This window comes from Chiloscyllium punctatum, chromosome 8 (assembly GCF_047496795.1).
Source record: "Chiloscyllium punctatum isolate Juve2018m chromosome 8, sChiPun1.3, whole genome shotgun sequence".
In the NCBI taxonomy this organism is placed as follows: domain Eukaryota; kingdom Metazoa; phylum Chordata; class Chondrichthyes; order Orectolobiformes; family Hemiscylliidae; genus Chiloscyllium; species Chiloscyllium punctatum.
In genome coordinates this window covers 36785070-36804959 of record NC_092746.1, presented here as the reverse complement: position 1 = coordinate 36804959, position 19890 = coordinate 36785070, and the positions used below count along the sequence as shown (strand labels likewise).

The 19890-nt window shown below is 43.0% G+C and overlaps 1 protein-coding gene across 3 annotated transcripts in view; it reads right to left on the bottom strand.

Moving 5' to 3' along the window:
- dgkb (diacylglycerol kinase, beta) overlaps nt 1–18320 on the bottom strand; it is an 801318-nt gene extending 782998 nt beyond the window's left edge. For 2 of the 3 annotated variants that reach the window (XM_072575379.1, XM_072575382.1), the window contains exon 1: nt 18097–18320. The gene's annotated coding sequence lies outside the window, so the exon portion shown is untranslated. Of the gene's footprint in view, nt 1–17046; nt 17155–18096 lie in introns of those variants that run through there. The other variant, XM_072575380.1, reaches the window with a different exon arrangement.
- Nucleotides 18321–19890: the final 1570 nt, after the last annotated feature.

Here is a 19890-nt window from a genome sequence, read left to right as displayed (position 1 = left end):
GAAGCAGTGTTTTTGGTGATATTTGTGGAAGCAGTGTTTTCGGCGGTGTTTGCGGAAGTGGTGTTTTCAGTGGAGTTTGCGGAAGCGGTGTTTTCGGTGGTGTTTGTGGAAGCTGTGTTTTTGGCAATATTTGTGGAATCGGTGTTTTCAGTGGTGTTTGTGGAAGTGGTGTTTCAGTGGTGTTTGCAGAAGCTGTGTTTTTGGCAATATTTGTGGAATCGGTGTTTTCAGTGGTGTTTGCAGAAGCTGTGTTTTTGGCAATATTTGTGGAATCGGTGTTTTCAGTGGTGTTTGTGGAAGCGGTGTTTTCAGTGGTGTTTGTGGAAGCGGTGTTTTTGGTGGTGTTTGTGGAAGCGGTGTTTGTGGAAGCGATGTTTTTGGTGGTGTTTGTGGAAGCGGTGTTTGTGGAAGCTGTGTTTTTGGTGGTGTTTGTGGAAGCGGTGTTTGTGGAAGCTGTGTTTTTGGTGGTGTTTGTGGAAGCGGTGTTTTTGGTGGTGTTTGTGGAAGTGGTGTTTTTGGTGGTGTTTGTGGAAGTGGTTTTTTTGGTGGTGTTTGCAGAAGCGGTGTTTTCAACGGTGTTTGCGGAAGCGGTGTTTTCTATGGTGATTATGGAAGCTGTGTTTTCAGTGGTGTTTGTGGAAATGGTGTTTCCGGTGGTGTTTGTGGAAGCGGTGTTTTCGGTGGTGTTTATGGAAGCGATGTTTGCGGTGGTGTTTGCAGAAGTGGTGCTTTCGGCGGTGTTTGTGGAAGCGGTGTTTTTGTTGGTGTTTATGGAAGTGGTGCTTTCAGCGGCGTTTGCGGAAGTGGTGGGGTTTTTTGCGATGTTTGTGGAAGCGTTGTTTTTGGTGATATTTGTGGAAGCAGTGTTTTCGGCGGTGTTTGCGGAAGTGGTGTTTTTGGTGGTGATTATGGAAGCTGTGTTTTCAGTGGTGTTTGCGGAAGCGGTGTTTCCGGTGGTGTTTGTGGAAGCGGTGTTTTCGGTGGTGTTTATGGAAGCGATGTTTTCGGTGGTGCTTGCGGAAGTGGTGCTTTCGGTGGTGTTTGAGGAAGCGGTGTTTTTGTTGGTGTTTATGGAAGTGGTGCTTTCAGCAGTGCTTGCGGAAGCGGTGGGTTTTTTTGCAATATTTGTGGAAGCGTTGTTTTTGGTGGTATTTGTGGAAGCAGTATTTTCGGCGGTGTTTGCGGAAGTGGTGTTTTTGGTGGTGTTTGCAGAAGCAGTGTTTTCAGTGGTGTTTGCGGAAGCGGTGTTTTCGGTGGTGTTTGTTGAAGCTGTGTTTTCAGCGGTGTTTGTGGAAGCAGTGTTTTCAGTGGTGTTTGCAGAAGCTATGTTTTCGGTGGTGTTTGTGGAAGCGGTGTTTTTGGTGGCGTTTGTGGAAGTGGTGTTTTCAGCAGTGTTTGTGGAAGCAGTGTTTTCGGTGGTGTTTCTGGAAGCGGTGTTTTCGGTGATGTTTGTGGAAGCGGCGATTATGGTGGTGTTTGTGGAAGCAGTGTTTTTGGTGGTGTTTGTGGAAATGGTGTTTTCGGTGGTGTTTATGGAAGCAATGTTTTCGGTAGTGTTTGCGGAAGTGCTGCTTTCGGTGGTGTTTGTGGAAGCGGTGTTTTTGGTGGTGTTTATGGAAGTGGTGTTTTCAGCGGTGTTTGCGGAAGCAGTGGGTTTTTTTGCGATGTTTGTGGAAGCGTTGTTTTTGGTGATATTTGTGGAAGCAGTGTTTTCGGCGGTGTTTGCGGAAGTGGTGTTTTTGGTGGTGTTTGCAGAAGCTGTGTTTTTGGTGATGTTTGTGGAAGCGGTGTTTTCAGTGGAGTTTGCGGAAGCGGTGTTTTCGGTGGTGTTTGTGGAAGCTGTGTTTTTGGCAATATTTGTGGAATCGGTGTTTTCAGTGGTGTTTGTGGAAGTGGTGTTTTCAGTGGTGTTTGCAGAAGCTGTGTTTTTGGCAATATTTGTGGAATCAGTGTTTTCAGTGGTGTTTGTGGAAGCGGTGTTTTCAGCGGTGTTTGTGGAAGCGGTGTTTTTGGTGGTGTTTGTGGAAGCGGTGTTTGTGGAAGCGATGTTTTTGGTGGTGTTTGTGGAAGCGGTGTTTTTGGTGGTGTTTGTGGAAGCGGTGTTTGTGGAAGCTGTGTTTTTGGTGGTGTTTGTGGAAGCGGTGTTTGTGGAAGCAGTGTTTTTGGTGATATTTGTGGAAGCAGTGTTTTCGGCGGTGTTTGCGGAAGTGGTGTTTTCAGTGGAGTTTGCGGAAGCGGTGTTTTCGGTGGTGTTTGTGGAAGCTGTGTTTTTGGCAATATTTGTGGAATCGGTGTTTTCAGTGGTGTTTGTGGAAGTGGTGTTTCAGTGGTGTTTGCAGAAGCTGTGTTTTTGGCAATATTTGTGGAATCGGTGTTTTCAGTGGTGTTTGTGGAAGCGGTGTTTTCAGTGGTGTTTGTGGAAGCGGTGTTTTTGGTGGTGTTTGTGGAAGCGGTGTTTGTGGAAGCGATGTTTTTGGTGGTGTTTGTGGAAGCGGTGTTTGTGGAAGCTGTGTTTTTGGTGGTGTTTGTGGAAGCGGTGTTTGTGGAAGCTGTGTTTTTGGTGGTGTTTGTGGAAGCGGTGTTTTTGGTGGTGTTTGTGGAAGTGGTGTTTTTGGTGGTGTTTGTGGAAGTGGTTTTTTTGGTGGTGTTTGCAGAAGCGGTGTTTTCAACGGTGTTTGCGGAAGCGGTGTTTTCTATGGTGATTATGGAAGCTGTGTTTTCAGTGGTGTTTGTGGAAATGGTGTTTCCGGTGGTGTTTGTGGAAGCGGTGTTTTCGGTGGTGTTTATGGAAGCGATGTTTGCGGTGGTGTTTGCAGAAGTGGTGCTTTCGGCGGTGTTTGTGGAAGCGGTGTTTTTGTTGGTGTTTATGGAAGTGGTGCTTTCAGCGGCGTTTGCGGAAGTGGTGGGGTTTTTTGCGATGTTTGTGGAAGCGTTGTTTTTGGTGATATTTGTGGAAGCAGTGTTTTCGGCGGTGTTTGCGGAAGTGGTGTTTTTGGTGGTGATTATGGAAGCTGTGTTTTCAGTGGTGTTTGCGGAAGCGGTGTTTCCGGTGGTGTTTGTGGAAGCGGTGTTTTCGGTGGTGTTTATGGAAGCGATGTTTTCGGTGGTGCTTGCGGAAGTGGTGCTTTCGGTGGTGTTTGAGGAAGCGGTGTTTTTGTTGGTGTTTATGGAAGTGGTGCTTTCAGCAGTGCTTGCGGAAGCGGTGGGTTTTTTTGCAATATTTGTGGAAGCGTTGTTTTTGGTGGTATTTGTGGAAGCAGTATTTTCGGCGGTGTTTGCGGAAGTGGTGTTTTTGGTGGTGTTTGCAGAAGCAGTGTTTTCAGTGGTGTTTGCGGAAGCGGTGTTTTCGGTGGTGTTTGTTGAAGCTGTGTTTTCAGCGGTGTTTGTGGAAGCAGTGTTTTCAGTGGTGTTTGCAGAAGCTATGTTTTCGGTGGTGTTTGTGGAAGCGGTGTTTTTGGTGGCGTTTGTGGAAGTGGTGTTTTCAGCAGTGTTTGTGGAAGCAGTGTTTTCGGTGGTGTTTCTGGAAGCGGTGTTTTCGGTGATGTTTGTGGAAGCGGCGATTATGGTGGTGTTTGTGGAAGCAGTGTTTTTGGTGGTGTTTGTGGAAATGGTGTTTTCGGTGGTGTTTATGGAAGCAATGTTTTCGGTAGTGTTTGCGGAAGTGCTGCTTTCGGTGGTGTTTGTGGAAGCGGTGTTTTTGGTGGTGTTTATGGAAGTGGTGTTTTCAGCGGTGTTTGCGGAAGCAGTGGGTTTTTTTGCGATGTTTGTGGAAGCGTTGTTTTTGGTGATATTTGTGGAAGCAGTGTTTTCGGCGGTGTTTGCGGAAGTGGTGTTTTTGGTGGTGTTTGCAGAAGCTGTGTTTTTGGTGATGTTTGTGGAAGCGGTGTTTTCAGTGGAGTTTGCGGAAGCGGTGTTTTCGGTGGTGTTTGTGGAAGCTGTGTTTTTGGCAATATTTGTGGAATCGGTGTTTTCAGTGGTGTTTGTGGAAGTGGTGTTTTCAGTGGTGTTTGCAGAAGCTGTGTTTTTGGCAATATTTGTGGAATCAGTGTTTTCAGTGGTGTTTGTGGAAGCGGTGTTTTCAGCGGTGTTTGTGGAAGCGGTGTTTTTGGTGGTGTTTGTGGAAGCGGTGTTTGTGGAAGCGATGTTTTTGGTGGTGTTTGTGGAAGCGGTGTTTTTGGTGGTGTTTGTGGAAGCGGTGTTTGTGGAAGCTGTGTTTTTGGTGGTGTTTGTGAAAGCGGTGTTTTTGGTGATGTGTGTGGAAGCAGTGTTTTCGGCGGTGTTTGTGGAAGCAATATTTTCGGTGATGTTTGTGGAAGCGGTGATTTTGGTGGTGTTTGCGGAAGTGGTGTTTTCGGTGGTGTTTGTGGAAGCGGTGTTTTTGGTGGTGTTTGTGGAAGTGGTGTTTTCAGCGGTGTTTGTGGAAGCAGTGTTTTCGGTGATGTTTGTGAAAGCGGTGTTTCAGTGGTGTTTGTGGAAGCAGTGATTATGGTGGTGTTTGTGGAAGCGGTGATTATGGTGGTGTTTGCGGAAGCTGTGTTTTCAGTGGTGTTTGTGGAAATGGTGTTTTTGGTGGTGTTTATGGAAGCGATGTTTTCGGTGGTGTTTGCGGAAATGGTGCTTTCGGTGGTGTTTGTGGAAGCGGTGTTTTTGTTGGTGTTTATGGAAGTGGTGTTTTCAGCGGTGTTTGCGGAAGCGGTGGGTTTTTTTGCGATGTTTGTGGAAGCGTTGTTTTTGGTGATATTTGTGGAAGCGGTGTTTTCGCCAGTGGTTGCGGAAGTGGTGTTTCATTGGTGTTTGCAGAAGCTGTGTTTTTGGCAATATTTATGGAATCGGTGTTTTCAGTGGTGTTTGTGGAAGTGGTGTTTCAGTGGTGTTTGCAGAAGCTGGGTTTTTGGCAATATTTGTGGAATCGGTGTTTTCAGTGGTGTTTGTGGAAGCGGTGTTTTCGGTGGTGTTTGTGGAAGCGGTGTTTTCAGCAGTGTTTGCAGAAGTGGTGTTTTGGTGATGTTTATGGAAGTGGTGTTTGTGGAAGTGGTGGATTTTTTGCGATGTTTGTGGAAGCATTGTTTTTGATGATATTTGTGGAAGCAGTGTTTTCGGCGGTGTTTGCGGAAGTGGTGTTTTTGGCGATATTTGAGAAAGCGTTGTTTTTGGTGGTGTTTGAGGAAGCGTTGTTTTCGGTGGTGTTTGAGGAAGCGTTGTTTTCGGTGATGTTTGCAGAAGTGGTGTTTTTGGTGGTGTTTGCGAAAGCTGTGTTTTTGGTATTTGCGGAAGCGGTGTTTTTGGTGGTGTTTGCGGAAGCGGTGTTTTCAGCGATGTTTGTTGAAGCGGTGTTTTCGGTGGTGTTTGTGGAAGCGGTGTTTTTGGTGGTTTTTGTGGAAGTGGTTTTTTCGGCGGTGTTTGTGGAAGCAGTGTTTTCTGCGGTGTTTGTAGCGGTGTTTGTGGAAGCTATGTTTTTGGTGGTGTTTGTGGAAGCAGTGTTTTTGGTTGTGTTTGTGGAAGTGGTGTTTTTGGTGGTGTTTGTGGAATTTGTGTTTTTGGTGGTGTTTGTGGAAGCGGTGTTTGTGGAAGCTGTGTTTGTGGTGATGTTTGCGGAAGTGGTGTTTTTGGTGGTGTTTGCGGAAGTGCTGTTTTCGGTGGTGTTTGCGGAAGTGGTGTTTTGGGTGATGTTTGTCGAAGCAGTGTTTTTGGTGGTGTTTGTGGAAGCGGTGTTTGTGGAAGCGGTGTTTTTGGTGATGTTTGTGGAAGCGGTGTTTTCAGCGATGTTTGTTGAAGTGGTGTTTTTGGTGGTTTTTGTGGAAGCGGTGTTTTCGGTGGCGTTTATGGAAGTCGTGATTTTGGCGGTGTTTGTGGAGGCGGTGTTTTCGGCAGTGTTTGTGGAAGTGGTGTTTTCAGTGGTGTTTGCAGAAGCTGTGTTTTTGGCAATATTTGTGGAATTGGTGTTTTCAGTGGTGTTTGTGGAAGTGGTGTTTTCGGTGGTGTTTGTGGAAGCGATGTTTTTGGTGGTATTTGCGGAAGCGGTGTTTTTGGCAATATTTGTGGAAGCGGTGTTTTCAGTGGTGTGTGTGGAAGCGGTATTTTCAGTGGTGTTTGCGGAAGCGGTGTTTTTGGCAATATTTGTGGAAGCGGTGTTTTCAGTGGTGTGTGTGGAAGCAGTGTTTTCAGTGGTGTTTGCAGAAGTGGTGTTTTCAGTGATGTTTGCAGAAGTGGTGTTTTTGGTGGTGTTTGCGAAAGCTGTGTTTTTGGTGTTTGTGGAAGCGGTGTTTTTGGTGGTTTTGTGGAAGCGGTGTTTTCGGTGGTGTTTGCGGAAGTGGTGTTTTTGGTGATGTTTGCAGAAGTGGTGTTTTCAGTGGTGTGTGGGGAAGCGGTGTTTTCAGTGGTGTTTGCAGAAGCGGTGTTTTTGGCAATATTTGTGGAAGCGGTGTTTTCAGTGGTGTGTGGGGAAGCGGTGTTTTCAGTGGTGTTTGCAGAAGCGGTGTTTTTGGCAATATTTGTGGAAGCGGTGTTTTCAGTGGTGTGTGTGGAAGCGGTGTTTTCAGTGGTGTTTGCAGAAGTGGTGTTTTTGGTGATGTTTGCAGAAGCGGTGTTTTTGGTGATGTTTGCAGAAGCGGTGTTTTCGGCGATGTTTGTTGAAGTGGTTTTTTCGGTGGTGTTTGTTGAAGCGGTGTTTTTGGTGGTGTTTGTGGAAGCGGTGTTTTCGGTGGTGTTTGCGGAAGCTGTGTTATTGGTGTTGTTTGCGGAAGCTGTGTTTTCAGTGGTTTTTGGTGATGTTTGCAGAAGTGGTGTTTTTGGTGATGTTTGTGGAAGCGGTGTTTGTGGTGGTGTTTGCGGAAGCGCTGTTTTTGGTGGTTTTTGCGGAAGCGATGTTTTCGGTGGTGTTTGTGGAAGCGGTGTTTTCGGTAGTGTTTGTGGAAGCGGTGTTTTCTGCAGTGTTTGTGGAAGCTGTGTTTTCGGTGGTGTTTGTGGAAGCTGTGTTTTCGGTGGTGTTTGCAGAAGTGGTGTTTTTGGCAAAATTTGTGGAAGCGGTGTTTTCAGCTGTGTGTGGAAGCGGTGTTTTTGGTGGTGTTTTTGGTGATGTTTGTGGAAGCGGTGTTTTCAGCGGTGTTTGTGGAAGCGGTGTTTTTGGTGATGTTTGCAGAAGTGGTGTTTTTGGTGATATTTGTGGAAGCAGTGTTTTTGGTGGTGTTTGCAGAAGTTGTGTTTTTAGTGATGTTTGTGGAAGTGGTGTTTTTGGTGGTGTTTGCGGAAGCAGTGTTTTTGGTGATGTTTGTGGAAGCGGTGTTTTCAGCAGTGTTTGTGGAAGCGGTGTTTTTGGTGGTGTTTTTGGTTATGTTTGTGGAAGCGGTGTTTTCGGCAGTGTTTGCACTAACGGTGTTTTTGGTGATGTTTGTGGAAGCGGTGTTTTCAGCGGTGTTTGTTGAAGCGGTGTTTTTGGTGGTGTTTGCAGAAGTGATGTTTTTAGTGATGTTTGTGGAAGCGGTGTTTTTGGTGATGTATGTGGAAACGGTGTTTTTGGTGATGTATGTGGAAGCGGTATTTTTGGAAGTGGTGTTTTTGGTGATGTTTGTGGAAACGGTGTTTTCGGCAGTGTTTGTGGAAGTGGTGTTTTTGGTGATGTTTGTGGAAGCGGTGATTTTGGTGGTGTTTGTGGAAGCGGTGTTTTCAGTGGTGTTTGCGGAAGCGGTGTTTTTGGTGATGTTTGTGGAAGCGGTGTTTTTGGTGGTGTTTGCGGAAGCGGTGTTTTCAGTGGTGTTTGTGGAAGTGGTGTCTTTGGCGGTGATTGTGGAAGTGGTGTTTACGGCGGTGGTTGCGGAAGTGGTGCTTTCAGCGGTGTTTGTGGAAGCCGTGTTTTTGGTGGTGTTTATGGAAGTTGTGTTTTTGGTAGTGTTTATGGAAGCGGTGTTTTTGGCGGTGTTTGTGAAAGTGGTGTTTTTGGCGGTTTAGTGGCAGTTCACTAAAACGCCTGGCTGAAAAATAGCTCTCTTAAGGGTACCTTTATCGATCAGTAACCTGTGAAGCAGAATTCTTATGGAAAAGAGAAGAAGACACAAGAAGATCCAAATAGAAGAACAGAAAGCTGTCTGGTTTTGAGATAGGAAGTTTTATTTTGTAAATTTTAATTGAGAGTTTTATTGGACAAGTGTTGTGGAAAGGGAAGGTAAATGATAGATTAGAGGACAGTGTTGTAAAGTCGTTAATTAATTATTCTCTGTCTTCAATTATACTTCAAGAAATAAAGTTGATAATTTTTACTTTAAATCGTTCTTGGCCTCTTGAACATTTATAGATTACTGATGGGATAAATCTTCTCTGTGTTGCTGGTTTTAAATTAAGCAGGAGCGTTTACCCCTTTGTCATAACATACATTGCACTGTCAGCCAGGAAGGCCAGGCCAATTTTGCACCATTTAATACTAGACACAAAGCCAGGAAGCTTGACACAGTTGTCAGTCCAGTCAAGGGGGACATCCTTCAGGAGATCACAACAAAGCAAATCAAGGTCAGTCCAGGTCCTACCTAAGGCAGTGAGAGTCAGGATCTTTGGCTCACATTCCTTCTAATATTTTCTACCACTCCCTGAACCTTTGAGTTGCAAAGTATGCCAGTAAGGTGCGGAATCAGAAGTCAACATGTTTTCTCACTGAGCAACATGCACAGACCTTCCTTGTGACTAGATGACCTGCAGCTTCGAGGGACCTTTACTCATAGTGGGTGAGAGCCAAATGACCAGCAGCGCCCCGTTGTCACGGCTTATTCTGGTCTATTGTGGGCCATTTTGCTCTTGGACTGAGTGAGAGGCAAAGGTAACAGGAAGTGAAGTTAGGTGAGGTGGCCATTCCTGCTTGTGCAAGTGCAGAGATTTCCTGAGCGAGTGAGAACTTTTGAATTTGTTTCTTTATTTTTCTAATTTATACCTAAGATTTTTTCCTCTGCACCTTTGTGCCGAAGAGGCAACTTTATCCACTTTTCATTGCCCTTGCGTACATGTGACAATAAAATCAAATTTGAATACAAATTCTAATGCTATTCTTTTGAGCACTGAGCTGAAAAATGTGTTGCTGGACAAGCACAGCAGGTCATGCAGCATCCAAGGAGCAGGAGAATCGACGTTTCGGGCATAAGCCCTGCTTCAGGAATCAGCACTAAGGCAGGCGTAAGAGCCAGTTAGTTACTCCTACACCGAAGTTCTGTGTTCCAGAGTGCATCTAACCAGAATAATACCACAATCATGTGAAACTTTAATCATCTTATAGGGTGTAGAAAGTAAATTTTCAGTAACAGCAAATGACTTCAGGGGATATATTCAAGATAATTTTGTCAAGCAAAATGTTGCGGAAGAGCTAGGGATCAGGTGAATTTGCATCTAGCATTATACAATAAAAACTGTTTGCTTTTATAACTTTTTGTAAAGGAACATCTTGGCAGGACTGACCATAACATTTATCTTGAAGTTTAATTAATTGAATAAATATTCAACTTTAGTCTTAAGTCTGAACAAAGATTTATATTTGTATAAATGGTAGGTTTTTAAAGTTAGCTTTGGGAACCTTCATTAAAATATTTGACATAAGACAGTAAGGTATTGGAGGACAATCAGATCATTTGGCCCATCTAAACTGCTCTGCCATTTTATCGTGGCTGATAAATCCACTGCCCTGCCTTCTCCCTGTAACCTTTGACCCCCTTACTAATCAAGAATCTACCTAAACCCTGCTTTACATACTGTCAATGACTGGGTCTCCACAGCCTGAATTCACCACCTATTGGCTGAAGAAATTCTTCCTCATCTCAGGACTAAATGGTTGTCCCTTCACAGAGGCTGTGCCTTCAGGACCTAGACTCTCCTACTGGTGAAAACCTTTTCTCCATGACCACACCATCCAGGGCTGTCTGTATTCTATCGTTTCAAAGAGATCCACCTTCATCCTTCCAAACTCCGTCAAGTACAGACAGAGAGCCCTCAACTGCTTTCCATAATGGTAAGCCATTCATCCCTGGAATCATTCTCTGGACCCATCCTTCGCCAGCACATCCTACCTTAGATATGGGGCTCAAAATGGTACACAATATTCCAAATGCTGTCTGACCAAAGTCTTACCCAGCCTCCACAGTATGTCTCTGCTCTTGTATTCTCGTCCTCTTATCATAAATGCTCACATTGCATTTTTCCTTCTAACAGCCAACTGACCCTGCTTGTCAACCATAAGGGAATCCTGAAGCGGACATCCTAAATCCCTTCATCCTTCAGATTACCAAAGCTTTTCCCCATCAAGCAAAATGTCTGCACCTCTATTGTTCCTATCAAAGTGCATAACCTCACACCTTCCCACATTGTATTCCATCTGCCACTTTTTTGCCCACTCTCCCAGCCTGCTTTCTGTCGCTTCTCTATCCATCTGACTCATGTGCAAGCTGAGCCCTCAGTTTCTTTGTGCAGATTGTTAATGTATAAAGTGAGTGGTTGTGGTCCCAACACTGACCCCGGTGGGACTCCACTGTCACCAGCTGCCAGCCTGAAAAAAGACTCCTTTATCCCCACTCTGCCTTCTGCCAGTCAGCCAATCCTCTATCCATGCCGGTACTTCGCTCCGAACACAATGGGCTCTTATCTTATTTTGACCTTTTGTGCAACACCTTGTCAAACACCTTATGGAAATCAAAATAGATCAAGTCCGCTGGCTCTCCTTTGACTAATTTGCTTGTTAGCACCTCAAAGAATTCAACAGATTTGTCAAGCACCCCCACCCCCTCCCACCTCCCCCCCCATCCCAGCAAAATAAAGTCATGCTGACTCAGCCCTATTTTCCCATATACTTCCAAGTACTTCGCAAAATCTTCCCAACAACTAAGATCAGGCTAACTAGCTATAATTTTCTATCTTCTGCTTCTCTCTCTTATTAAACAGTGCTGTTACATTAGCCATTCTCTGTTCCTCTGAGACCCTCCTTGACTCCAGTAATTCCTGAAAGATCATCCCCAGTGTCTCCACTATCTCCTCAGCTATCTCCTTCAGAATTCTAAGGTGTGGTGTACCGTTTCTTTGTTCCCTTTTAATGCTTTTCCAGCCTCATTCTCCAGCAGTCCAATGTCCACTCTCGCCTCTCCCTTGCCTTTTAAATATCTAAAATAAGTTTTACAATCTCCTTTTATATTACTATATACATAGAACATAGAACATAGAACAATACAGCACAGAACAGGCCCTTCGGCCCACGATGTTGTGCCGAACTTCTATCCTAGATTAAGCACCCATCCATGTACCTATCCAAATGCCGCTTAAAGGTCACCAATGATTCTGACTCTGCCACTCCCACAGGCAGTGCATTCCATGCCCCCACCACTCTCTGGGTAAAGAACCCACCCCTGACATCTCCCCTATACCTTCCACTCTTCACCTTAAATTTATGTCCCCTTGTAACACTCTGTTGTACCCGGGGGAAAAGTTTCTGACTGTCTACTCTATCTATTCCTCTGATCATCTTATAAACCTCGATCAAGTCACCCCTCATCCTTCGCCGTTCCACCGAGAAAAGGCCGAGAACTCTCAACCTATCCTCGTACGACCTATTCTCCATTCCAGGCAACATCCTGGTAAATCTTCTCTGCACCCTCTCCAAAGCTTCCACATCTTTCCTAAAGTGAGGTGACCAGAACTGCACACAGTACTCCAAATGTGGCCTAACCAAGGTCCTGTACAGCTGCATACGTTAGAGATACCTTAAATTTCTCCCCTCCTTACTGCAATTTTAGATGCCCTTTGCTGGTTTTTAAAAGGCTTTATAATTCTCTGGTTTCCCGCTAACTTTCTCCACATTGCATGCTTTTACATTCTTTTGCTTTCATGCTGTCACTGACTTCCCTTGTCAGCCATGGTTTCCATCTCCTCCCCTGAGTATATTTCTTCCTCCTTGAGATAAATTTCTACTGTGCCTCCCAAGTAACTGCCACAAGCTCCTACCAATCCTCCTCCCTTAGGCTCCTTTTCCAATCCGGTCTGGCCAGCTCTTCCCTCATGTCTTTGTAGTTATTTTTACTCAATTGTACACAGAACATAGAGCATACATAGAACATTACAGCGCAGTGCAGACCCTTTTGCCCTCAATGTTGCGCCACCCTGTGAAACCAGTCTGAAGCCAATCTAACCTACACCATTCCATTCTCATCCATATGCCTATCAATGATCATTTAAATGCCCTTAAAGTTTGCGAGTCTACTACTGTTGCAGGCATTGTGTTCCACATCCCTACTATTCTGAATAAAGAAACTACCTTTGACATCTGTCCTTAATCTATATCCCTCAATTTAAAGCTATGTTCCCTCGTGCTAGCCATTGCCATCTGAGGAAAAAGGCTCTCACTGTCCACCCTATCTAACCCTCCGATTATCTGTCTCAATGAAGTCACCTCTCAGCCTTCTTCTCTGTAATGAAAACAGCCTCATGTCCCTCAGCCTTTCCTCGTAAGACCTTCCCTCCATACCAGGCACATCCTAGTAAATCTCTATGAACTCTTTCCAAAGCTTCCACATCCTTCCTTAATGTGGTGACCAGAACTATATGCAATACTCCAATTGTGGCTGCATAAGAGGTTTGCACACCTGCAGCATGACCTCATGGTTCTGAAATGTGTTCCCTCTACTAATAAAGGCTAAAACACTGTATGCCTTCTTAACAACCCTATCAACCTGGGTGGCAACTTTTAGGGCCCTCTGTACGTGAATACCGAGATCCCTCTGCTCATCTACACTACCAAGAATCTTACCATTCATCCAGTACTCTGCATTCCTGTTACTCCTTCCAAAGTGAATCACCTCTCACTTTTCCACATTAAACTCCATTTGCCACCACTCAGCCCAGCTCTGCAGCTTATCAATGTCCCTCTGTAACCTACAACATCCTTTGGCACTGGCCTTAACCCTACCGACCTTACTGTTGTCTGCAAATTTACAAACTCATCTTCTTTGCCATCATCCAGGTCATTTAAAGAAATGACAAACAGCAGTGGCCCCAAAACAGATCCTTGTGGAACCCCACTAGTAACTGAACTCCAGGATGAACATTTCCCATCAGCCATCAATCTCTGTCTTCTTTCAGCTGGCCTAATTCTGATCCAAACTGCTATATCGCCCTCAATCCCATGCCTCCATATTTTGTGCAGTAGCCTACCAAGGGGAACCTTATCAAATGCCTTACTGAAACCCATGTACACCACATCAACAACTTTACCCTTATCCACCTGTTTGGTCACCTTCTCAAATAACTCAGTAAGGTTTGTGAGGCATGACCTACCTTTCACAAAATCATGTTGACTATCCCTAATCAACTTACTCCTATCAAGATGATTATAAATCCTATCTCTTTTCCAATACTTTACCCACAATTGAAGTAAGGCTCACTGGTCTATAATTACCATGGTTGTCTCTACTCCCTTTCTTGAACAAGGGGACAACATTTGCTATCCTCCAGTCTTCTGGTACTATTCCTGTAGACAATGGCAACATAAAGATCAAAGCCAAAGGCTCTGAAATCTCCTCTCTGGCTTCCCAAAGAATCCTAGGATAAATCCATCTGGCCCAGGCGATTTATCTATTTTCACACTTTCCAGAATTTCTAACACAACCTCCTTTCTAACCTCAATCCTATCTAGTCTAGTAGCCTGTTTTTCAGTATTCTCCTCGACAGCATTATCTTTTTCCAGTGTGAATACTGATGAAAAATGTTCATTTATCATATCCCCTGTCTCCTCTGACTCCATGCAAAACTTCCCACTACTGTCCTTGATTGGTTCTAATCTTATTCTAGTCATTCTTTTAACCCTTATATACCGATAGAAAGCTTTCGGATTTTCCCTGATCCTATCTGCCAGCAACTTCTTATGTCCCCACCGCACTCAACTTAGCTCTCTCTTTCGGTCTTTCCTGGCTGACTTGTAACTCTCAATCACCCCAGCTGAGCCTTCATGTCTCAACCTAATATGAGCCTTCTTCTTCATGACAAGAGATTCAACTTCCTTAGTAAACCATGGCTCCTGCGCTCGATAACTTCCTCTCTGCCTGACTGGTACATACTTATCAAGGACACACAGTAGCTATTTCTTGAATAAGCTCCACATTTCTATTGTGCCCATCCCCTGCACTTTCCTTCCCCATTCTATGCATTCTAAATCTTGTCTGATTGCATTGTAATTGCCTTTCCCCCAGCTGCAGCTCTTGCCCTCCGGTGTATACCAATTCCTTTCCATTGCTAAAGTAAACATAACTGAATTGTGGTCACTATCACCAAAGTGCTCACCTACCTCCAAATCTAACACATGGCCAGGTTCATCACCCAGTACCAAATCTAATGTGGCCTCAACCTGTGTTGGCCTGACTACATACTGTGTCAGGAAACCCTCCTGCACACAATAGACAAAACTGACCCATCTAAAGTACTTGAACTATAGTATTCCCAGTCAATACTTGGGAAGTTGAAGTGCTCCTATTGAGAATCATCTTTGCTATCCTTTCCTCTAAATCTCTGGAACTATTCAGAAGCCTATAGAAAACTTCCAACCAGGTGATCTCTCCTTTCCTGTTTCTAATCTCAGCCCATACTAAATCAGTTGACGAGTCCTCAAGCGTCCTTTCTGCAGCCATGATACTGTCTTTGACTAACAATGCTACACCTCCCCCTCTTTTACCATCTCTGTTCTTACTGAAACATTTAAATCCTGAAATCTGCAACAACCATTTCTGTCCCTACTCTACCCACGTGTCTGAAATGGCCACAACATCGAAATCCCAGGTACCAACCCATGTTGCAAGTTGACCTGCCTTATTCCGGATGCTCCTGGCATTGGAATAGACAGACTTCAAACCACCTTCTCGATTGCCAGTGCCCTCTTGAGACCCTGAAACCTATTTTGAACCTGCCTACTCTCAACCTCCTGTATACCCGAACTATAGTTTGGGTTCATTGCCCTAAATCTGTAGTTCTGTTACATCTATTCCAGCTTCTCCCTCTCAAACTGCAGGGTGAATTCTATCATATTATCGTCACTGACCCCAAGGGGTTCCTTCAACATAAACTCACTCATTAAACCCGCCAGTAGATATTCCACAAATTCCTTGAGATCTACCACCAACCTGATTTTTCCAGTCAACCTGCATATTGAAGTCCCTCGGGATTATTGTAGTAACATCTTTCTTACATACCTCCTCTAATTCCTGATTTATTTTCTTCCCCACATCCTGACTATTGCTAGATGGCCTGTATCCCCAATGCTGAAGAGTCAGAGTTGGAAAGTGTGGCTCTGGAAAAGCACAGCAGGTCAAACAGCATCCAAGGAGAGTTGACGTTTCAGGCATAAGCCCTTCATCAGGAACATTGGGGGGAAGGGGTTGAAAAATAAATAGGAGTGGGAGTGGGGCTGGGGAGAAGATAGGTGGGAAGGCAATATTGGATGCAGGGTGGGAGGTAATTGTGATAGGTCGATGGGGAGAATGGAGCTGATAGGTGGGAAGGAAGATGGACAGGTAGGACAGGTCAAGAGGGTGATGCTGAGTTGAAGGGTTGGAAACTGGTTAAGTCGATGCTGATGCCATGTGGTTGAAGGGTCCCGAGGTAGAACGTAAGGCATACTTCCTCCAGTTGGCAGGTGATTTTGATTTGGTGGTGGAGGAGGCCCAGGACTTCATGTCCTTGAGGGAATGGGAGGGGGACCTAAAGTGGTTAGCCATAGGACGGTGGGGTTGTTTGGTACATGTAACCCAGTGAACCCAATTATCTGAACCGTTCTGTAAGTTGCTGTTCTGTCTCCCTGATGTAAAGGAGACCACATCAAGAACAACGAAGGCAGTAGATGAAGTGGGTGGACGTGCAGGAAAATCTCTGCCAGATATGAAATGATAACTTCATTAGGCTCTTTTTCCTGTTGTGGTTCTTCAATTCTACCCCCACAGAGTCTGCACTTTCTGACTATCTCACTTCTTGCCATTAATTTAATTTTAATTCTTATTAACTTCTGCCCATCTGCCTATCTTTTCCACAGGATCTGTGTTTTTGGTTATTTAGTTCCCAGCCCTGCTACCCTTGCAACCATGTCTCTATGGGTATCCACAACATCATATCTGCAATTTCGATCTGTGCTACAACCTCGTTTAGAAAATTCCCATGAATTCAAACTATCTCCCACAGCAATCTTTCAGCCCACAAGTTTAAGTTTTTTAATCTTATTGACCCTGTGCCATATCTCTGATGGCAAATAATGCAAGAGAGAGCTAGACAGCAGCTTCCGAAAGTTGGGACAATAGCTTTTGAATAATGTGAGAGTGCATTTGGACATCAGCTATGAAAGCATGGGTAAAGCAGCTTCTGCACTGCTCAGACTCTACACAGCTGAGGGAAAACTTTTCCCATTACTATTCCTTAAGCAAAAGGACAACTTTCCATTCACCAGTTTGCACCTATTCACTATTATTTAGTGGGTTATGCTCTTGAACTATTTGCTCCTCAATAGCTCCAGGTTTCTTACCATTTAGAAAATACTCCTGTTTATCTTTCTTGGGTCAAAAGGTACAAAAGCGCTAACGTTTTCCTACATCGCACTCAATTTGCCAGTGTTTGGCCCACTCACTTAATTGGCTTATATCCCTCTGTAACTTCCTGCTGCCATCTGCACTACATACTAACCCTTCTAATTTGGTCTCATAAAATCAAGGCATTTTACAGATAACCAATAAATTGCAAATTGGATCAGGACAACTTCAATATTTCTGAGCTAAGAATTTTGGTATTAGATCATGCATTGTGCAATAAAAATAAACATGAGTATGTTTATAAAATAGTAAATATTATACAATCTCATTACTAATAGGTAAATTTGAAGGCAGAAAGATTGCATAAATTAAAATAACTTAAATACACAAAGTATTTTGTAATGCATAGCTATAATCAACTTTACATTAAGCACAGTTAGAACTATTGCAGACAGTCTATAGATTTTTTCATGATGAAAGCATATATATACATATATGTATTATATATATTTCTTCAGCGACATGTTCTTACAATATTCTTGAGTTCTTACTGCTGCTTTTAGCTTCTAATCACTCGACTCCATTCCATGACTTATCGCACTTTATTTTCTTCAGACTGAAGTGGAACAAGCCCAAAGAGGTAAATGGTCCACTCTGGTTTTGACATTTCTCTTCTTAAATCAGGCAAATTCAAGGTATATGTCATACTTAAAACAGGGTCATAAAGTGGATACAACTCAGAAAGAAAACCTTTGCTCCATTGTACTTAGGCTGGCGCTCCGCAATGACAATTAAGCCAGTCCCAAACCTCCATATTTTCCTTGTAGCCCTGCAATGTTGTTTCCTATCAGGTATTTATCCAGAGATCACTTCTGTTTTCTAGCAGTCAGCCATCCTCATACGCATGCTGCTTTTAAAAAGTCTGTCCCTAACAAAGCATGATTACATATCTAAGATCAGGCACAACTGTATCGGAGAAATTGCACATTCGAGCACATATCCCATCACTTTGTGCTATAACATTTTGGTGTAGAAAAACATGTCAAAGCCAAGTAAATTTTGCTTGAATTTGAATTTTTCAATGTAATATTAGAATGGTTACAGCATAGAAGGAGGCAATTCAGTCCATTACATCTGAGTTGGTCCTCTGAAGGAGCAAAGAACACAAAACAAGTAACCTTATATTTTAGAATTTGTTTACAGTACTGGTGAAATCCAAATTCATCTAGCAACTGTAAGTGTTATTTCAGACCTTGGACCAATACACCTTTTACTAATTACTGACCATGATCTAAAAATATTTTATTTCATTGAATTATTTGTGAAAATGAATTGCTGTGAAGTATAATAAACAATGCAAATTAAATATCAGCATAATTCCGTATAATGAACATGATCTCATTTTAGCTTTCAATAATAAACTTTAAATTAATTGACCTGGCAAATTGACAATAAGTCAAATAAAATTATGCAAAACAATAGTTTGACTGTTGTCTTACAAACCTGCCCAGATTCTGCAACATGATTTTGGATAGCATTTTAAAATTGACATTTTTTAAATGAAAATAACCAATGTACTCACTAAACACATTCAGAAAGATCTTCAAAATTGTCCAGAATTGGAAGGTAACTTATGTTTCTGTTCCCCAGGAAGCTGCAGAGCAAGGAATCAGCTGTGAAGTGGTGTGGTCCGCAGTGACACTGCTAAATTACAAGAATACGTCAAATCTGAGCTTTTATTCACATCATGATTGTAAAAACAGGATACAAACATGGTTGTCCCTTGAATGGTTGAAAAAATACAGTAAAACAGACAGTGAAGCAGGAGTGTGCTAAAGAACTGTGGGTGTGTAATTATTTTTCACAGTGGTGACGTCAGACTCAGCCTCTCGAAGCTTATAATGAATCTATTTGATTGATCTCTCAGGCTAAAATACTTTCAGGAAAGAAAAGATCTCAGGGCACAGCCAAGCGTACTGCAAGATAATTCTTCAATATCCATACATGTGCTGTGCTTTTAAGTTTATTGATCAGACTCATGGAAATGCCTTCTGATGTGATTTATTGAGCAACCTTGTGAAACAACTGGCTCTGTAATCTGCATTAGAGTCACTGGAGCTTTTGAAAATTTGCTGGAGGCAACAATTAGATAACCTAATGTTAAAACCACATTGATAGCTGTCTTAGAACAGGCAGTCAGTCGTCAAAGTTACTTGTATTCACTTTTCAATTAGATCTTAATGCAGTTTGCACATGAACCTATTGTAACTAGTAGTGTTAAATAGAGGTGTTTATGTTGTTAGGGAGACCGCTGACAAGCATTTATGCCATGTAAAAAGGCAAGGCTGACAATGAGAAAGATTTAAATTAGTTAGGTGGAGAGGGAAAATTTACACAATTCTAGAACAGAAAGAAAATGACCAACTGCATTCTGTTAACAACATAGTGGCAGATATCCAAGTAATTGCATGAAGTGCAACATGAAAATATATGAATAAGAAATATGAATTTATCCTAGAGTATGTAATAGTTACAGAAACCTGGATCTAATCTGAGCTTGATTGGAAGCTAAATGTTTCAGCACTAAGATCTTTGGTAAGTCCAGGCATTTCTTGCCAAAAGGACCAGAAGGCTGAAATGTTTAAGGATTTTTGTTATGGGGATGTTTATTCTGTAGGCAGCAAGGTTAGACTAACCTGTTTGCTGCCCAAAATAGCCAATAATATCCCAATTGTGTCACTCGATCAGACTCTTAAAGTGACAGTCTGCCATTAACTTACACAACAACAGAGAAATTGGGAATAATTAGAGTAACCACATTCATTAAAAATATAATTACAGCGGGGGAAGAAACAGGAGATTTTTATTATGACAAACACATTGCAAAGGGGAAAATCAAGGATTCAGAAAAGATGAAGGTGACAGCCATTTGGATCATAGTAATATAGTTCACCATATAAAAAATATGGATAAATTTTCAACTTAGATTAGAAGTGGAATTGACCAATTAGTAGAAGCAATAAATTCATGGAACAATGGCCCCAAATTTAACAGAGAGGTGGGCAAATAGTTTAGGAAAACCCAAAGAAGGAGTTAATTTGGAATCTGATTGAGGAGTTGCGACCTGTTAGATGAGTAGGCCTGCAACATCTAGTTGCAGCCAGGGAGTTCAGTGAAAGAGACGGAAAGCATCTAAGAATCTGTAAGCAAATCTTCCATAGTGAGTAGTTAACTCGGCTGTTTGATTTATTCAATTTGACTTTTTTATTGTCACCTGCATTTATTACATATACAGTGAAAAGTGTTGTTTAGTGTCATCACTCTCTGGTGTCATCTTAAAATACAGAAAATAAAACCAGAGAAATAAAACAATAAA